Below are 16,862 nucleotides of genomic sequence, written 5' to 3' on the forward strand. Positions count from 1 at the left end.
AAAGAGCAACGGGAGCTCACCCCATCGCATGGATTTGAACCACCGACCTTCTGATCAGCAATCCCAAGAGTCTTTGTGGTTTAGACCGCAGCACCACCCGCCATGGAAGGTATAATGTAGGTTAGTTTGCTTTAAAATGCAAACCAAACAAAATTATCTTCCCTCTGTATCTTGCAGCATTTTCAGTGGAGAATCTGAGTGTGAGGAAAAGGTTAAACCTGCCTGCCAGTTCTCTCCCACATAGACACGTCCCCATTTCCAGTCTCCACGTTAAGGTAACAAGAGGAATGTATGGTTGGAAACCCCATTTCCCCTCTCCCATGACATCTTATTTTGTCCTGAGATGTATGGTAAAGAGACTGATGACCTGAAAACACAAACAGGCGTGACCTATAAACATAGCTTTTGTACCTACAAACAAGGGAATTTCTGAAGGGATAAATGAGTGGATTGTTCCAGTCTTTCAAAGTAGCTACCATGTGTCAGGTACATGATGAGTTACTTCCACCTGGCTGCTGTATAGACAGCAAGCAATAGCAGTGAGCTCTGACCAAACACAAAGAAAACAATAAGGTTTAGGTCCCATGCTGGGAGGAACATCCTAAGAATCAGGCTGATGAAATGCTATGTCAGGTTGCCCCATGATGCTCTCCCATCACTCAAGGTCTGTAACAGGAATTTGGCCAAACATTTGATTTTGGTGTGGGACTCTATCTATGATACAAAAAAGATGAAGTGAGTACTCTCTTTAAAACAATATCTAGGCACACCAAAGAAGTGTTTCAGTTAAAAGCATTGTAAACTTCATACGCGGTGTGGGTTAAACCACAGAGCCTAGGGCTTGCTGATCAGAAGGTTGGCGGTTCAAATCCCCGCGACGGGGTGAGCTCCCGTTGCTCGGTCCCTGCTCCTGCCAACCTAGCAGTCCGAAAGCACATCAAAGTGCAAGTAGATAAATAGGTACCACTCCGGCAGGAAGATAAATGGCGTTTCTGTGCGCTGCTCTGGTTCACCAGAAATGGCTTAGTCATACTGGCCACATGACCCGGAAGCTGTACGCCGGCTTCCTCGGCCAATAAAGTGAGATGAGAGCTGCAACCCCAGAGTCGGTCACGACTGGACCTAATGGTCAGGGGTCCCTTTACCTTTACAAACCTCATACAGGAAAATCCGGTAGGGAAAGACGGGAGTCCACAGCGCCATCTGGTGTCACAGTGTTATATCACATATATATCACATATAAAACAATTTTTCTTTACTGATCTAGCTGAGTTCCTAGTTCAATATCTTTTTGTGACTGTCATTGCCAATGAGGGGCATCTCCAGGTTTTAGGAGGCCCTTGGCCTTGTGGGCCTCTCCTCAGAGCTGTCAACTTTTCCCTTTTCTTGCGAGGAATCCTATTCGGAATAATGGAATTTCCCTTTAAAAAAGGGAAACATTGACAGCTATGCCTCTCCTACTCTGGTGGGTTTGTCTAACAATGATGTTGGTGATCTAATCTGTCTTGCAAATTGCACTTTAGAAACCCAGTGAGTCAGGGGCTATAGCATAACTATTGATCAAGAGCAACTGCTTTGATATTTTATTACAATCAAGTGGTATATATATCTTGTGAAATTATATGCATTAATCAGGCTGCAGTAGAAATGAATTCATTGGCTTATTGATACACACTGCTTCATCCAGAAAATGGATGAAGGAGAAAATATTATGAACATTGAAGAATGATGTAGTGACATAAAGGGAAACATTATATAGTATTTACAAAGTATACATGGATTAAAAATGGCATAAATGTAACATGTAATTCCTTTGACAAAGCAATGCAAGAAAGAAAGCCACAAGATGCGTTGTGATTGGGAGTAGGGGAGAGAATGGGCACATTGCTACACAAGCTCCCAGAATCCCTGTCTCAAACCATTGTTATGCTGTTATGTTATTATTAGCTCTGATGGGACATCATGGGGCCAGATATTTTCCATATTGCAGTAATTAGTTTGACAGCACCAGGTAAGATTCCTATAGTGCGCATCTCGTCGTAGATGAATACAAGTACCAACGCAGCCTCGGTCCACGAACAGTGTTGCATCATCTGTGCCCATGAAAAGAGACAAAAATAGAGAAGAGTCAGCCTTGGGTGGCAACGAATTTGTGGTAGAAATATTTCAAACATTCCCGAATGTGAGAAAACTCTATTTGGACAGGCATGCAAAAATGTAGTTATGCTTTCCTAAGTACAACTGCTACCGCTAATATTTGAGGAGGTTCAAAAACAAACACTTCTCCAATTGCATTAATTCACTTTGCATCCCCCTTTACAGGAATTCAGGAGTCGCCTGATTAGGACACATAGGTTTGCTGCTGTCACACATCTACTTTGGCCTCAAAGTTGCAGTGCGGGCATTCCACACAGGATTAACTCGGCACATATGGCGTTCAGCAAGGGTGAATCCACAGCAAAGTGCTCCACAAGTCAGCACTTTGAAAGGGGCTTCTGAAGTTCCAACAATGCTTTCAAAGAGGCTTGGTGAGATTCGGCTGCCAGCTGATTGTTGGGTCTTTAGGTGCCCCATGCAAAGCACTATCTTTGTAAGACCCATGTGGGCAAAAAAAGGTCAACTGGTGTCATTGTGACATCAGCATTTGTGGCTAGTGCCCATCGAAAGCAGACAGGCCAACAGTAGGTGAACACAGAGCCAATGATAGGCAGACCAAGCTTTAGTTTCTGTAATGGGGGATGACTACAGATCCCAGTTTGTTGACATCAAATAAAGACATGGCTCTAGTTCCGGGGCACAGCAACCTTTTTCAGCCGTGGACTGGTCCACCGTCCCTCAGACCATGTGGTGGGCCAGACTATTATTTTTTTGGGGGGGGGGATGAACAAATTCCTATGCCCCACAAATAACCCAGAGATGCATTTTAAATAAAAGCACACATTCTACTCATGTAAAAACACCAGGCAGGCCCCACAAATAACCCATAGATGTATTTTAAATAAAAGGACACATTCTACTCATGTAAAAACAGGCTGATTCCTGGGCCTTAGAAGGCGATTGGGCTGCATCCAGCCCCCGGGCCTTAGGTTCTCTACTTCTGCTCTAGTTTATCTAGCTATCTGTGCCTTTCCCTTTTCTTCTGGTCTGTGGTGGTTGGTGCTCTTTGCGGCTGGTGGGGCAGCAAGCAGGGAGCTCTGACAGTAAGTGAAACCAGAGTTCATGGAAGAGAGCCAATTCAAGTGTCCTCCCCCCTCAATCCTCCTCCTCATTGAGATTCAGGAGGAGGAAGCTGACCCCCCAGTTTCACCCTCTGGACTGGTTGTAATTAAGAAGGCAGGTGTTATGTACTGAGTTGAATAGGATCCAAAAAAGCAGCAGTCTGATTGGTCCTAGAACAATAGGATTCAGAATGCAGCAGTCAATGTGGATTACAAAATTTTTGCAGACATTTTGGCTAAGAGATTTAAAAAAGTGTTGATGGAAGAGATTCATAAAGATCAAGTGGGCTTTTTCCCAGGAAGACACTTGTCTGACAATTTGAGGAATATAATTGATATTCTGGAAAAACTAGAAGTGAATATAAATACTAAAGCAGTTTTGATATTTGTGGACGCGGAGAAAGCTTTTGACAATATTTCTTGGAGCTTTATGAAGAAGAATCTACAGGGTATGGGGGTAGGCCAAGGCTTTGAGAATGGTATAAGTGCAATTTATTCAGAACAAAAGGCTAAATTAATTGTAAATAATGTGGTGACGGAAGAACTTAAAATAGAAAAAGGGACACGACAAGGTTGCCCAATTTCCCCACTTCTTTTTATTTCGGTCCTGGAGGTTTTGCTGAACATGATTAGAAGGGACCAGTTGGTTAAAGGTATACAGGGCAGAGCCAAACAGTACAAATTGAGAGCATTTGCAGATGATTTAGTATTGACGTTACAGGAGCCAGAATCTAGTACTAAAAGGGTTTTAGAACTGATTCAAGAATTTGGTCAAGTTGCAGGATTTAAATTGAACAAGTTAAAAACTAAGGTTTTAGAGAAAAATCTAACATCAATGGAGACAGAGAGGTTTCAGAATGTGACAGGTTTAACAGTGGTTAAGAAAGTTAAATACCTGGGGATTAACATGACAGCAAAAAATGGGAATTTATTTAAAGATAACTATGAAAAATGTTGGGCTGAAGTGAAAAAAGATTTAGAAATTTGGTCAAATTTGAAGCTTTCACTGCTGGGCCGTATTGCTGCGATAAAAATGAATGTATTGCCTAGAATGTTGTTTTTGTTTCAAACTTTGCAAATTGTGGACAAAATGGATTGTTTCAAGAGGTGGCAGAAAGATATTTCTAGATTTGTCTGGCAGGGCAAGAAGCCCAGAATAAAATTTAAAATATTAACGGATGCAAAGGAAAGAGGTGGATTTGCCCTGCCAGACCTCAAACTTTACTATGAATCAGCAGCTTTTTGCTGGTTGAAAGAATGGCTGCTTCTTGAAAACACTGACATTTTGGACTTAGAAGGTTTTAACAATGTATTTGGATGGCATGCATATCTGTGGTATGATAAGGTCAAAGCACATAAAGCATTTAAAAATCACATTGTCAGGAAAGCACTGTTTAATGTTTGGATAAGATACAAGGATTTATTGGAAAACAAAACTCCAAGGTGGCTGTCACCAATGGAAGCGAAAGCCTTGAAAAAGCGCAATATGGAGGTCAAATGGCCGAAATATTGGGAAATTTTGGAACAAGATGGAGATAGACTGAAATTGCAGAGTTTTGAAAAATTAAAAAACAAAGTGCGAGACTGGCTTCATTATTTCCAGATAATGGAGGCATTCAAATTGGACAAGAAAATTGGCTTCCAGGTGGAAAAATCAAAGTTAGAAACTGAACTGTTAGAACCCAAAACTAAGAATTTGTCAAGAATGTATAACTTGCTGCTGAAATGGAACACTCAGGATGAAACGGTGAGATCTGTTATGATTAAATGGGCTCAATAAGTTGGACACAACATTATGTTTGCTGACTGGGAACAGTTATGGACCACAGGTATGAAATTTACGGCATGTAATGCCTTAAGAGAGAATATTATGAAAATGATATACAGGTGGTACATCACCCCAGTCAAGCTTGCAAAAATTTACCATTTGCCTGATAATAAATGTTGGAAATGTAAGGAAATTGAAGGTACATTTTTTCACCTTTGGTGGACGTGCCCAAAGATTAAGGCTTTCTGGGAAATGATATATAATGAATTAAAAAAGGTATTTAAATATACCTTCTTGAAGAAACCAGAGGCCTTTCTCCTGGGCATAGTCGGCCAAACAGTGTTAAAAAAGGATAGAACTTTCTTTATGTATGCAACAACAGCAGCAAGAATACTCATTGCAAAGTATTGGAAGACACAAGAGCTACCCACACTGGAGGAATGGCAGATGAAACTGATGGACTATATGGAACTGGCGGAAATGACTGGCAGAATCCGTGACCAGGGAGAAGAGTTGGTGGAAGAAGATTGGAAGAAATTTAAAGATTACCTACAGAAATATTGCAAAATTAAAGAAGTTAGAGTGATGATGGATTGAAATTAAGTGGTTTCTAGCTGTACAGGCTTTAAAGTTATATACAGATCAAGATTAAGGATCAGGATTAAAAAGGTTAAAAGAATGGAAAATTGGCTATTAATAGGTAAAAATTTAATGTTATATTATATTGAGATTAAGGATTGGGATTAAAAAGGAGGGAAAGGAATTGCTGGACAAACAAACTGAATTGGAATACAAAAGAGGGAGGTATGAGGAGGTCCAGAAAATAAGTAAATTCAAAAGTAGTGATGAAAAGATGGAATTGTTTTTAACTGTTTTTTCTTTTTTCTTTTCTTTCTGTATTGTGTATTGTGTATTTTTCTTTTTCTTTTTAAATTCTTGTTTATTGATGTGTTTCTTTTTATCTGAAACTTTAATAAATATCTTTTTTAAAAAAAACAAAAAACAACAAAAAAATGCAGCAGTCTGATTGGTCCTAAACAATAGGGTCCAGAATGCAGCAGTCTGATTGGTCCTAGAACAATGCAGCAGTATGATTGGTCCGCAGGAGCCACCCAATCCAGCTCCAGGTGGAAGTGAATCCGCAAGCTGATTGGCCTACAGGAGAATCCCCAGAATTAGCCAATCACATGCGACCCATTGTGTAAATAATGTATATAAAGCAGATATTTTGGGGAAACTTTCATTCCTCACTACAATGAGCTGAATAAAGAGCATGAAATCCACACTCGACTCCGAGTATATTTCAGCAGGGCAAGTGAGGGCTGGCTGAGGGCAGACTGAGTTTGGTGGGGCAGTGTCTCCTTGGCCCTAATAGGCCAGCCTTCACTGGGCATCAGGTGACTGAAAGTAGGATAACTCTATTCACCTGTCAAAACCTGGTCTGCAATGGCTGAGGGAGATAATAATCTGGGTTGCCAGTCAAATCCAATTCCCCATCCCATTTTCCCTTTAAGACTCACCGTAGCTCACCATTCTGTTGTAACAATACCCAGTGCTTTCAGTAATACAGGTGAATTTGTGTTTTGCGCATTGATTGTCCGGTTGTACATCATCACAGCCATGACACCTGAGATCTCTGCTATTCGCTTTTACCTCTGGGGGGGGGGGAATTCAATACACTGATTAACTATGCAGTCCCACCAACCACCTGTTCAGGCAGCATGTGATGTGATGTCATCAGTGCCATTTTTCTAGAAAAAGAGGTGCCGGAACTCACCATGAAACACCTCCCTCATACTCTTAGAATGGCAATGGCACCCACCTGAAAGTTCTGACTGGAAAAAAATAATCTCTGGGTGTGACCAATACATGTCCACACAACTGGAGTTCTCCTACAAGAGAGGGGAACCTGAATAGACCCAAGTCTTCCTTCACACACTGAAGCTCTTAACACAGAGTCCCTTCATCCACTGCTGTGGGACATGTTCACTGAACACCACAGTGAGGGGGCAAACCTAGCCCAATTAGGCCTAGCCTCTTGCTCATTTAGTACTAAGACAGGGGTGGGGAACAGGACCCGGCTGGCAAGACAGATCCTGGGTTTCCCTACCCTTGGGGGCCCATATCAAGAGGTGAACAGAGACTGCCTAGCCAAACAGGGCTTGAAGTGACTGCTAATGTTCAGCTCTGCTTTTCTGCTGGGATCAGTATTGCAGCTGATCCTTTTCTGCTGAAAACCAGTGCCAATCAGCTGATTGCCAGTGCACAATCAGGAGCATGCTTCAAGCCCCCCTGCATTGCACATTGGCAGCCACATTGCTACCTGACCAGCACCTGATGTCACATATCACATCAAGTGTGGGGCAGGGGGGTGTAAAAAGGTAAAGGTAAAGGAACCCTGACAGTTAAGTCCAGTCGCAGATGGCTCTGGGGTTGTGGTGCTCCTCTCACTTTACAAGCCAAGGGAGCCGGTGTTTGTCCGCAGACAGTTTTTCCGGGTCGTGTGGCCAACATGACTAAGCTGCTTCTGGTGCAACGGAACACCGTGACGGAAACCAGAGTGCACGGAAACACTGTTTACCTTCCTGCCGGAGCAGTACCTATTTATCTACTTGCACTTTTTGGCATGCTTTCGAACTGCTAGGTTGGCAGGAGCTGGGACCAAGCAATGGGAGCTCACCCCGTTGTGGGGATTCAAACCGCCGACCTTCTGATCACCAAGCCCAAGAGGCTCAGTAGTTTAGACCACAGCAGCTTGAGGTAAATGGTCCCAGGGGAGAAATTGGGACTCATGGCATGTCCAGTTAGGCCGGGGGGCAGACACCCCCACCCCCACCAAGAGAATATAAGCTTGTTCCTCTTGTTGGGTCTCCTAAAAGGGGGTGACTATATAACCCCATTCACTTCCTCTTCTGTTAGTGGGACAGTGAAGTGATTGTACCAGCTGTTCTATTTCAGTCCCAGTGTGGGATCCCCTTTCTGGGGCTTCTGGCAGGAACCTGTGGAAGCATGGCTAGTGGCCAACAGACCTGCCTGGGAATTGGCTTTGAAAGTGGCTGCTCTAAACCTGGCTTGTTGGGAATTGTAAGAAGGCAGGAGAAGCTGTGCAGAACTGCCTGAATTTCAATGCCAGGTGCAAGAGAAAGCATAGTTTGTGCTCCTTGCTGTTACAAAACAGCCATCACAAACGTAGCTTTTCCTATCAAGGGTGGAAAAGATGCCTTTACATTGGAATTCTAAAACAAGGGGCTATGACCTTTAGAACTGGCTCAACAGAATACCTTTGGGAACAAGAATCTGTTTGTTCTGGTTACAATGTGGTATATATTGGATTTTTGTAATTGAAAATTAATAAAAAATATTTTCAAAGAGAAACAATAATCGGTTTATAGTGAATCTCTCTCTCTCTCTCTCTCTCTCTCTCTCTCTCTCTCTCTCGGGTGGATGGGTGTTGCAAGTGACCTTTTGTTTTCCAAACATTTCCCCCCTTGATTTTTGAGTGTATGGTGAATTGGACCTTGCATTCCTGCCTATCTGCTTGCCTGGATATGTGCATATGGCAAGTTGCAAAGCTGGGTTCACACGACCATTGAAGAAACAACTATGATCACTCTGAAAAATGTTCCCATAGCTTATGACTTCGACTTTCACTGAAAGATCTTTGTGAAAGAGTCACAGCTTAATCCTATGGATGCTTACTCAGAACTAAGTCCTACTGAACTCACTGAGACTTTTTCTCAAAAAGGTTTGCACAGCCTTGCGGCTTTAGTGGCAATGACACCTCATTTGGACTGAGCAGACAAAGACTTACCAATGGTCTCCAAGCAGAGAGCAACTAAGAAACTGACAGCTGGCATCTTGTACAACATCTTCATTCTACTGGTTCAAAATGTGGGACGAAGTTGCAGCAATAACAGAGAATCCAAAAGTCAGCCAAAGAATGAAGTGCTATTTATGGTCAAGGTTATAAACTGGATTGTAGGATGAATGGAGGTGGGTTTATATATTGGATCTTAAGCAGTAATCTATTAAAAATATCAACGTGCAAATTCATTACTGAAGCGCAAGGCCCCTCATATCTCATGCCCTTGGTAGGAATAATCTGTAACTCAAAATGGTGGTAAAACATTCACTTACAAGTAGCATGCTGTGATTTCTAAAACCAGAAGAATTCCAGATCATTAGAACCTATCCCCCCTTAGAATTGTAGAGTTGGAAGGGACCCCAAGGGTCTTCTACAACCCCCTACAATGCAGGAGTAAAAACAGCTGTAATACAGATAAACGCAGAAGTGGTCTGGTAGGATTTTGTTAAGATCAAGCATTATTGAGTCTACGAAACCATGAACTTATTGGATAAGGAAAGAACATTGCCAAGAAATACAAAAGGCAAGTTGCAGAAAACGGCCATTTCATCAAGGGAGAAAGGGGTGGTGGTGGGGATGCTAAATCTTAGCCTTATCCTACCTGAGTCTCAAAATTCATGTGACGGCTCAGTTCTTCTCCCCTTGACAACGGCGCTGTAGTGGCAAATTCAGAAGTGCTGAAGTGGGGTAGTCACAGCTGTGCCCTGTTACAACCATGCACCTCATACATCCTTCTAATATTATACTTTTTTTTTACAATTATACAGTAATAATAATTTGGGGTGCAGCAATCAATGCATGTTTTGCCTTTGAAGTAGATCTATTCATCTGTTATAAGACCCAAGATCTTATGATGAAGGGGGGTATATAAATAACATAATAAACAAATCTGTTATGAGAAGGGCAAAATGGACATAGGGAAAAACCTGAACTCCTTGAAGCATGGGCAGAATAAAAAAATATAATGAATAAAATGTCTCTGTGAAGTTTAGTTAGTGGGTTGTAACAATAATAAGCATTTCTCTGTCCAGTGTACCTATCACCTGGGATTTGGAGAGGCGCCTCTTTGTGTTATAAAGTTTTAAGCATATACGACTCACAGCTTGATTCTATCAATGTTCATTCAGAATTTAATCCTACAGAGCTCATCTCAAGGTGCTGCATTTTACTGCAACCAACTCCTGTATGGATGCCTGAGAATTCCGGCGAAAACAACAACAAACAGAAGTGCAAATTGCCAATGTTCATTTTTTCTTTCTCAAGTCCAGAACAGAAATCAATTCAGTGAATGCCAATTCACTGTTTTTGTTGTTTTCAGTCCAAAAATGTCGCATAACTGGTGGTCTTTCTCCCTTCATTGCACGGGATCTTTTTGCTTCTGGTACTTTGTATATTATTATTATTATTATTATTATCATCATCATCATTATTATCATTATTATTATTATTTCTTTACCTATAACCGGAGGTCTCAAGGCGGTTCACAGAACAAAATCAAAATATAAAACCACAATATATATAATCAGAATAAAAACAACAACCCAATAATATCCCCCTGAAAAAACACACCCACATTGTAAAAGGGCATAGGATGTCAATCAAATCACCCAAAGACCTGATTAAAATGGAACGTTTTTGCCTGGTGCCTAAAGGTGTATAATGAAGGTACCAGATGAACTTCACTGGGGAGAGCATTCCACAGATGGGGAGCCACTGCAAAGAAAGCCCGTTCTTGTGTTGCCGCCCTCCGGACCTTTCGAGGAGGAAGCACACAGAGAAGGGCCTCAGAAGGTGATCTCAGGGTCTGGGTAGGTTCGTATGGAAAGATGATAATATCACTTTTAATCCAAACTGGCAGAGGAAGAAACAGAAAATGTAATTCTTAGATGATGAATAAATGGATCACTTTGTTCCCCCTTCAAAAGGTTGAACATTCGCAGAGGGACCCACACATTTTATTTCTCCTGCAGGTGTTTGCTAGATCTGCCAAATACATGAAGGTGCCTATCTCTTCTATCTTCAATAATATTTCAATCAAACTCCCAACTGTGGCCCGGGAATAAATCCTGCCTGCCTGCCTGCCTTTCCCATCCTCTAGTGTAGGAGGTGCTCAGCAATTCACTTGCTGCCTGTAGCCATCAGATTGCTTTCCTTCTCCAACCTAACTTTTCAGGATGAGCACAAAGGCATACAGGTCTATGACTCTGGGGCTCCTTTTTCTGCTTTGCTTTGAACTAGGTAAATTGATAACAGAAAACCCAAAGTCCTCCTCCTCCTGCTGCTGCTCAAGAAACTTTTCTGTTGATACAATGGCAGGCTGAGGATAGAAAGCATCTTGAAGAAATGGTAGCTGTGGAACGGTTAGTTCCAGAAGACAAAGTAAGGACCCTTGAATCCCTCCCACAAAATAGTGGCAGTCTGCAGACACAATAAGTGCACATAGGACTTCAGTCAATATGAGGTTTCAGCTCAGTCCTGGAAACTGCTTCTGATGCACCTGCCATGACATGACATAGATGAGTTCTTAAGGAGATGCTTTCTATTTTCTGCAGAATCCTTGTCGCTTCTCCATTCTAAGTGACCATCTTTAATGATTCCCATTCCCTCTGCTGCTTTACACAGATGAAGCTATCAAATGCCATGTCTGTGACAATGTGAAGGAAGACAACACCTGTTTCCATAAATCATACATCTGTTCTGGGGGCATTACAGAAAGCTGCTTCACTCGGAGAGTTTCTCTAGGTGAGTCATAAGAGGTGAGGTTGGAGGTTCCATGAAAAACCCGCCATGCAGGAGGGTCCATGAAAGACCCGCCATGCAGCTGGTTGCTCTAATGCTGGTCAGAACAGAGTTTTATGCTGATACTAAGGAGGGGTGCATCTACCAATTGCAGTTTCTCATTTTCCCAGTTTTAGGGTTGCATCCCAGGCTAGTCCTGCTCAGAGCAGACCCACTGAAATTAAGAGACATGGCCACCTTGGGCCCATTCATTTCAATGGGTCTACTTTGAGTAGGTTAGTGGAATATTTTTCTGTATTTGACTTCTTAACATTTCCCCATCAATTTCTGAATACTTTTAAATCCCCATTAAAAAAATTAGTACAAATTTCCCACAATATACACATTTTTGCATACAGTTCTGGTGAATATACACTCTTTTTGCAAAGCAATTTCCCCTAATAGAATGTATTTTAGGGGACTTCCGGGGTGGCGCCATCGGTAATGGCGGATTCCCTCTGATCCGGAGGGACTGGCTCCACGGAAAACGGGTCTGTTCCGCTACGGCGAAGCGGGGACCCTTTAAAAAATCACAGGCGGATGAAGCCTGTGACCATGGGACTCGGCGGGCACCTTTAGCGCCACCCCCAATTCGTAAAGGAACCCAATTACGGGCTCCGGAGCAAAGAGGGGCTAGTGGCGTGGTGCTGAGAGTCAACTGCTTCTTCCGTGGAGTGAAGCCGCACAGCCGTTGCCGGAGAGCGCTACCTTTTTCCTGGGACAATTTGGCTACAAGAACAACTACCCGTGAGCAGATCAAATTTGGACAATTGGACTTTAAACAACGATCTGTGAGTAGAATGGAAAATTGGATTAAGAAATTCCTCTTAATTTGGCACTGAAGCGGGAAGGTCTAAACAGGAAGTCAGCCTTCCGTTTCTTGTAGCTAGATTAAAGCAAAGACATGGCAAACTAGAGTGTAGAAAATCATTTGTAAAGGATCAACTTTCTTCATCTAAAATTACTGAACCCCCTTCGGAAGCAGGAGAAGGGGGGGGTCTGGATTGTTTAAACCTGCAGAAGAGAGTGTAAAGAAAAGTAATTTTCCACCGTCTTGAACCTGGGAGCGGGGTGTCAGGACAGATGTTTTTGGGAAGTTCATTGACTATAGACAAATGTTTTTGACAGACAGTTAAAAGAAGAGAAACATAGTGATTCCATTGTCCTCTTTCGCATTTTAAAGGAACAAATATTGACAAAAATATCTGAAAAAGTAAACTTTGTTGTTAGATCTGCTGTTAAAAAAAAGAAAAGAGTTGGATACAAATAGAAGTTCTTCCCCTAGAGGGAGCTTGTGAAACTGTTATTAAATTTGAACTGGGGAGCTTCGCAGCTGCAACAGATTAAGATTGTGGGAACAGACTTCTGACCTTGCATAACAATGTACTCAGAGGCTCTGGTGCGTGCTTTCTGCAAGACAAGTGCTTTATTGGAACAGTTACATGAGAAGACGGATTTGATGACTGTTGCGATCAGAAATTTTGGACAGGTAGTGGGTATCTATATAGAACCCACCCAAGAATCAATTCAGGAGTGTGCTCTGACAGAGCAGATGAAGGAGGAGGTTGTGGCTGGACCCCGGGAGGCAGAGATGGAGGGAACCGTGGCCCAGCAGGAACATGAGTTGTTGGATCTGACGAATGAACCTGGAAAAAGCCAGATTTGGAGAGATAGAGTCTTGTTTGGCTTGGAGATGGGGGCTGGATAGACCCCCCTTTGCAGGGATGTTTTGACTTTTCAAGTCTGGCGTTGGGCCGGGAGGAGTTTGGAGTTGTGGGGGTCCTCAATTTTGGAGGGACCTTGAAACATGCTTTTAAATACCACATGGAGTTCAGTGTGGACTATGGAAAATGGGCTGATCTGTCGAGAAGGGACAAAAATACTGTCAAGCTGGAGTCTCCACGAGTGAAAGGAGCAGAAGACAAAGTAAAGTACAGGTATAAATATGAAGAAGATCTGCGGAAGGGACATGGAAGAGACTTAAGGGCCTCGGACATAAGGTTACCAGGTTAATGAACTAGATGGATGGGATAGAAAGGACTGATAAAACCCGAGACCAGGAGGAAGAGACGTTGGATGAAGATTGGAGAAAGTTTCAAAAATTCTATTTAGGAATTGTCAGGGGTTCAGGAGCAGAGGCAAGGGCAAGGGAGGAAACAGAGAGCGAGGGAGAGGAGGCAGAAGAAAAGATGAGTGATGACGACGACCCGAGATCTCCGAGTCTTTCCAGTGAATCAGAAGATTCACAGAAAGGAGCACCAGTGGCCAGGGCAAGGGGGGAGCCTAGGGGGACACCCCAGGAAGATAGAGCCAGAGGGGACTCAGAGGGGAGCAGTTGGAAATCAGGACCAGCGTCACCGCCAGAGAGCAGGGAAGAGGAAGGGCGCCAGGGATCAAGCGCTGGCAGCTCACAACAGGGGGGAGGGCACGAGTCAGGAGTGGCCACACCTCCATCGGGGAGCGAAGAAACGGTCAGACGGAAGGTGGAAGGTTGGGCGCGCGTGCCAAGTTCAAATGCACAGGAAGGTGGCGCAGTAGGCAGCCCGGAAAGGGAGCCAGGTCCTAAAGCCCGCCGAAAGGAGGGAGAAGAGTCAGGGGGGTCAGCGTCAGCGTCAGAGGAATCCCGGAAGGAAGAGACCCCGGGGGGCAGAGGGACCCAGAGAAGAACAGTCAGGCGGAAAAGGTGGAGCAAGGCTAGGATATTAAGTTGGTGTACAAGGGGCGGAGACTCAGATGGAGCTTCGCCGATCTAACCATGAGACGTAGAGTTGCACGCAGCAGCTTGAGAATGGAAACTGTAACTCAATAAAGACTTTTATTTAATGATCGCTGGCTAGCGTGATCCTCTGTGAGCTAGGATCTGGAAGCAGCTCTGACAGTAAGCTCCATCTCAGATTGTGGGCATCTACGTCCTCGCGGAGAGGAGAGAAAGCGGGTGCCTACTAGCGAGCTCACGAACGGCAGACAACATGACGGCCGAACAGCAGATAGTGGAACTCAGAGAAGCAGTGACACGACTGAATGCCGAGGCTCTTGCATCCAGGAAGAGAGAGGAGGACGCAGCTGCCGCCTACAGGGATCTCCAGGTCAGGTTGGAAGTGCTTACGAAGCAAGGGCAACTGACACCCAAACCGGAGGGGATTGGGTTGGGGAGACGAACAGGCGGTCTGGTCTCTCACTTCGATGGGAATTTGCAACAGTACCCCAACTTTAGGGCAGATGTAATGTGTGCACTGCAACTGCTGAACAAAGACTTTAGAGATGAGCAAGAGAAGGTGGGATTCATCATGTCCCATTTGCATGGAGATGCTAAAGCATGGCTGCGCAATTTGTGGAGAGATAAGGATCCGGCGCTCCAAAATGCGGATGCCTTTATTAAAGCGATGGATGGGTGCTTTTTATCAAGCATTGACGTGGATCTTGCTCGGCAGGAGATACATGGACTGAAGCAAGGGAGGGCCAGCGTAAGGCAGTACCATGCCCGCTTTTTCGCTTTGGTCAGTGCCCTGGAATGGGACAGAGATTCGGCTCCTGTAAGAGACCTGTTTTGGGAGGGATTGCACGGCTCGGTTAAAGATGAAATTGCGAGGGGGGAGAGACCCCGGACCACGCAGGAGATCGTTCAGAGGGCGCTGGCGGTGGGGGTGCGGCTGGAAGGACGTCCGTGGAGCAGGGACGAAGGGCGTGGAGGGCGCGAACCAGCCAGGGGCTCCTCCTTCCTTCCCAGAGAAGCAGCGCGTGCGCAATCCACGCCTCCGCCAGGAGGAGGAGCGGAACCTATGGAGGTTGGAGGTGCAAGGGCTCAGTCAGCAGCCAGAGCCCTAGCACCGGCAGCAGTGAAAGCGAAGCCTCCTAGAGGGAACAGGAAGTGTTACATCTGCGATGATCCACAGCATATGGCGAAAGAGTGTCCCCAGAGGCTCCACAAGCACACTGCAGCCTCAGCAATGGTAACTGCAGCAACGCAGCAAGGACAACCACAGCAGGGAAACGAAGGAGTCTGGTTGGCGGAAGAGGCACTGGGGCCCAGCCAGACGTGTCAGTGAAGCAGTCCCCAGAGATTTTACAGCCCATGGACCCCCTCCCGCCCAAACCGGTAGTGAAGCTCACCGCGTCGCTCCAGCTGCCCAATGGAATCACCATGGACGTGCCAATCACCATTGACTCCGGAAGCAATGCGGACTTTATAGGGCAGGACTTTGTCGACCGGCACGCTATACAGTTGCTGCCTGCCACGCTGCCCCTGCAGGTTGTCACGGTGGATGGCAGGGAGCTGCTAGGGGGGCAAGTGGTGCAGCAGACGCCACCAATGGTGATGCGACTTGGGAATCACAGGGAAATCATCAGCTTCAATGTCACTCAACTATCGGACACGCCCATTGTATTGGGCATGAGTTGGCTGGACAAGCACAGCCCGACGCTGGCTTGGTACCAGAGGCAGCTGACCTTCGGCTCTTCCTTTTGCGCTGAACACTGCATCGTGCCCAGGCAGGAAGGAGGGGAAGAGGAGTCACAGCTGCAGCTAGGCACGCTGCAAGCGGTTCCCCACAAGTACGCAGAATTTTTGGAGGTTTTCTGCGAGAAAGAGGCAGACAGGCTACCCCCCCACAGACCATATGACTGCAAAATTGACCTGCTGCCGGGGGCGGCGCTGCCCAAAGGGAAGCTGTATTCCATGTCTGAGGACGAACTGCAGGAACTCAAAGAGTTCATAGATCATAATTTGGAGCGCGGTTTCATCCGAGAGTCCAAGGCAGCGGGGGGCAGTCCGGTATTCTTTGTTAAGAAGCGGGACACGCCCCAAAAAAGACTTGTAGTGGACTTTCGCATCTTGAACAGTGTGACCAAGCCATCGGACTTCCCCATGCCCCGAATCGACGACCTCCTCGCAAAGGTACGGAAGGGCAGAGTGTTCACCAAGTTGGACCTGCGAGGGGCATACAACCTCATTCGCATGCGGGAGGGAGATGAGTGGAAGACAGCCATGTTCACGCCCCTGGGCACCTACGAATATAGAGTTATGCCTTTTGGATTGCAAAATGGCTCCCACGTTTTTCAAGCTTTCATGCATCACGTGTTGGCGGGGCTCCTCTACAAAACGTGCGTCTGTTTCTTGGATGACATCCTGATCTTTTCGGAATCGCAGCAGGAGCATGACAGACACGTCAAGGAAGTGCTGAGCAGGCTACAGCAACATAGGCTTTACGCCAAGCTGGAGAAGTGCCAATTCGAC

At 45.0% G+C, this 16,862-nt stretch overlaps 1 long non-coding RNA gene across 1 annotated transcript; it reads right to left on the reverse strand.

The window, feature by feature from the left end:
• Positions 1–1,560: 1,560 nt before the first annotated feature.
• Positions 1,561–8,927, reverse strand: LOC308464225. The gene is made up of 2 exons (XR_013979949.1): positions 8,798–8,927; positions 1,561–2,093 (listed from the first exon to the last, which is right to left on the reverse strand). It is a non-coding gene; the product is annotated as an uncharacterized lncRNA (long non-coding RNA).
• Positions 8,928–16,862: the final 7,935 nt, after the last annotated feature.

Source organism: Podarcis pityusensis (genome assembly GCF_964106645.2).
Source record: "Podarcis pityusensis genome assembly, chromosome: 15".
Lineage (NCBI taxonomy): Eukaryota > Metazoa > Chordata > Lepidosauria > Squamata > Lacertidae > Podarcis > Podarcis pityusensis.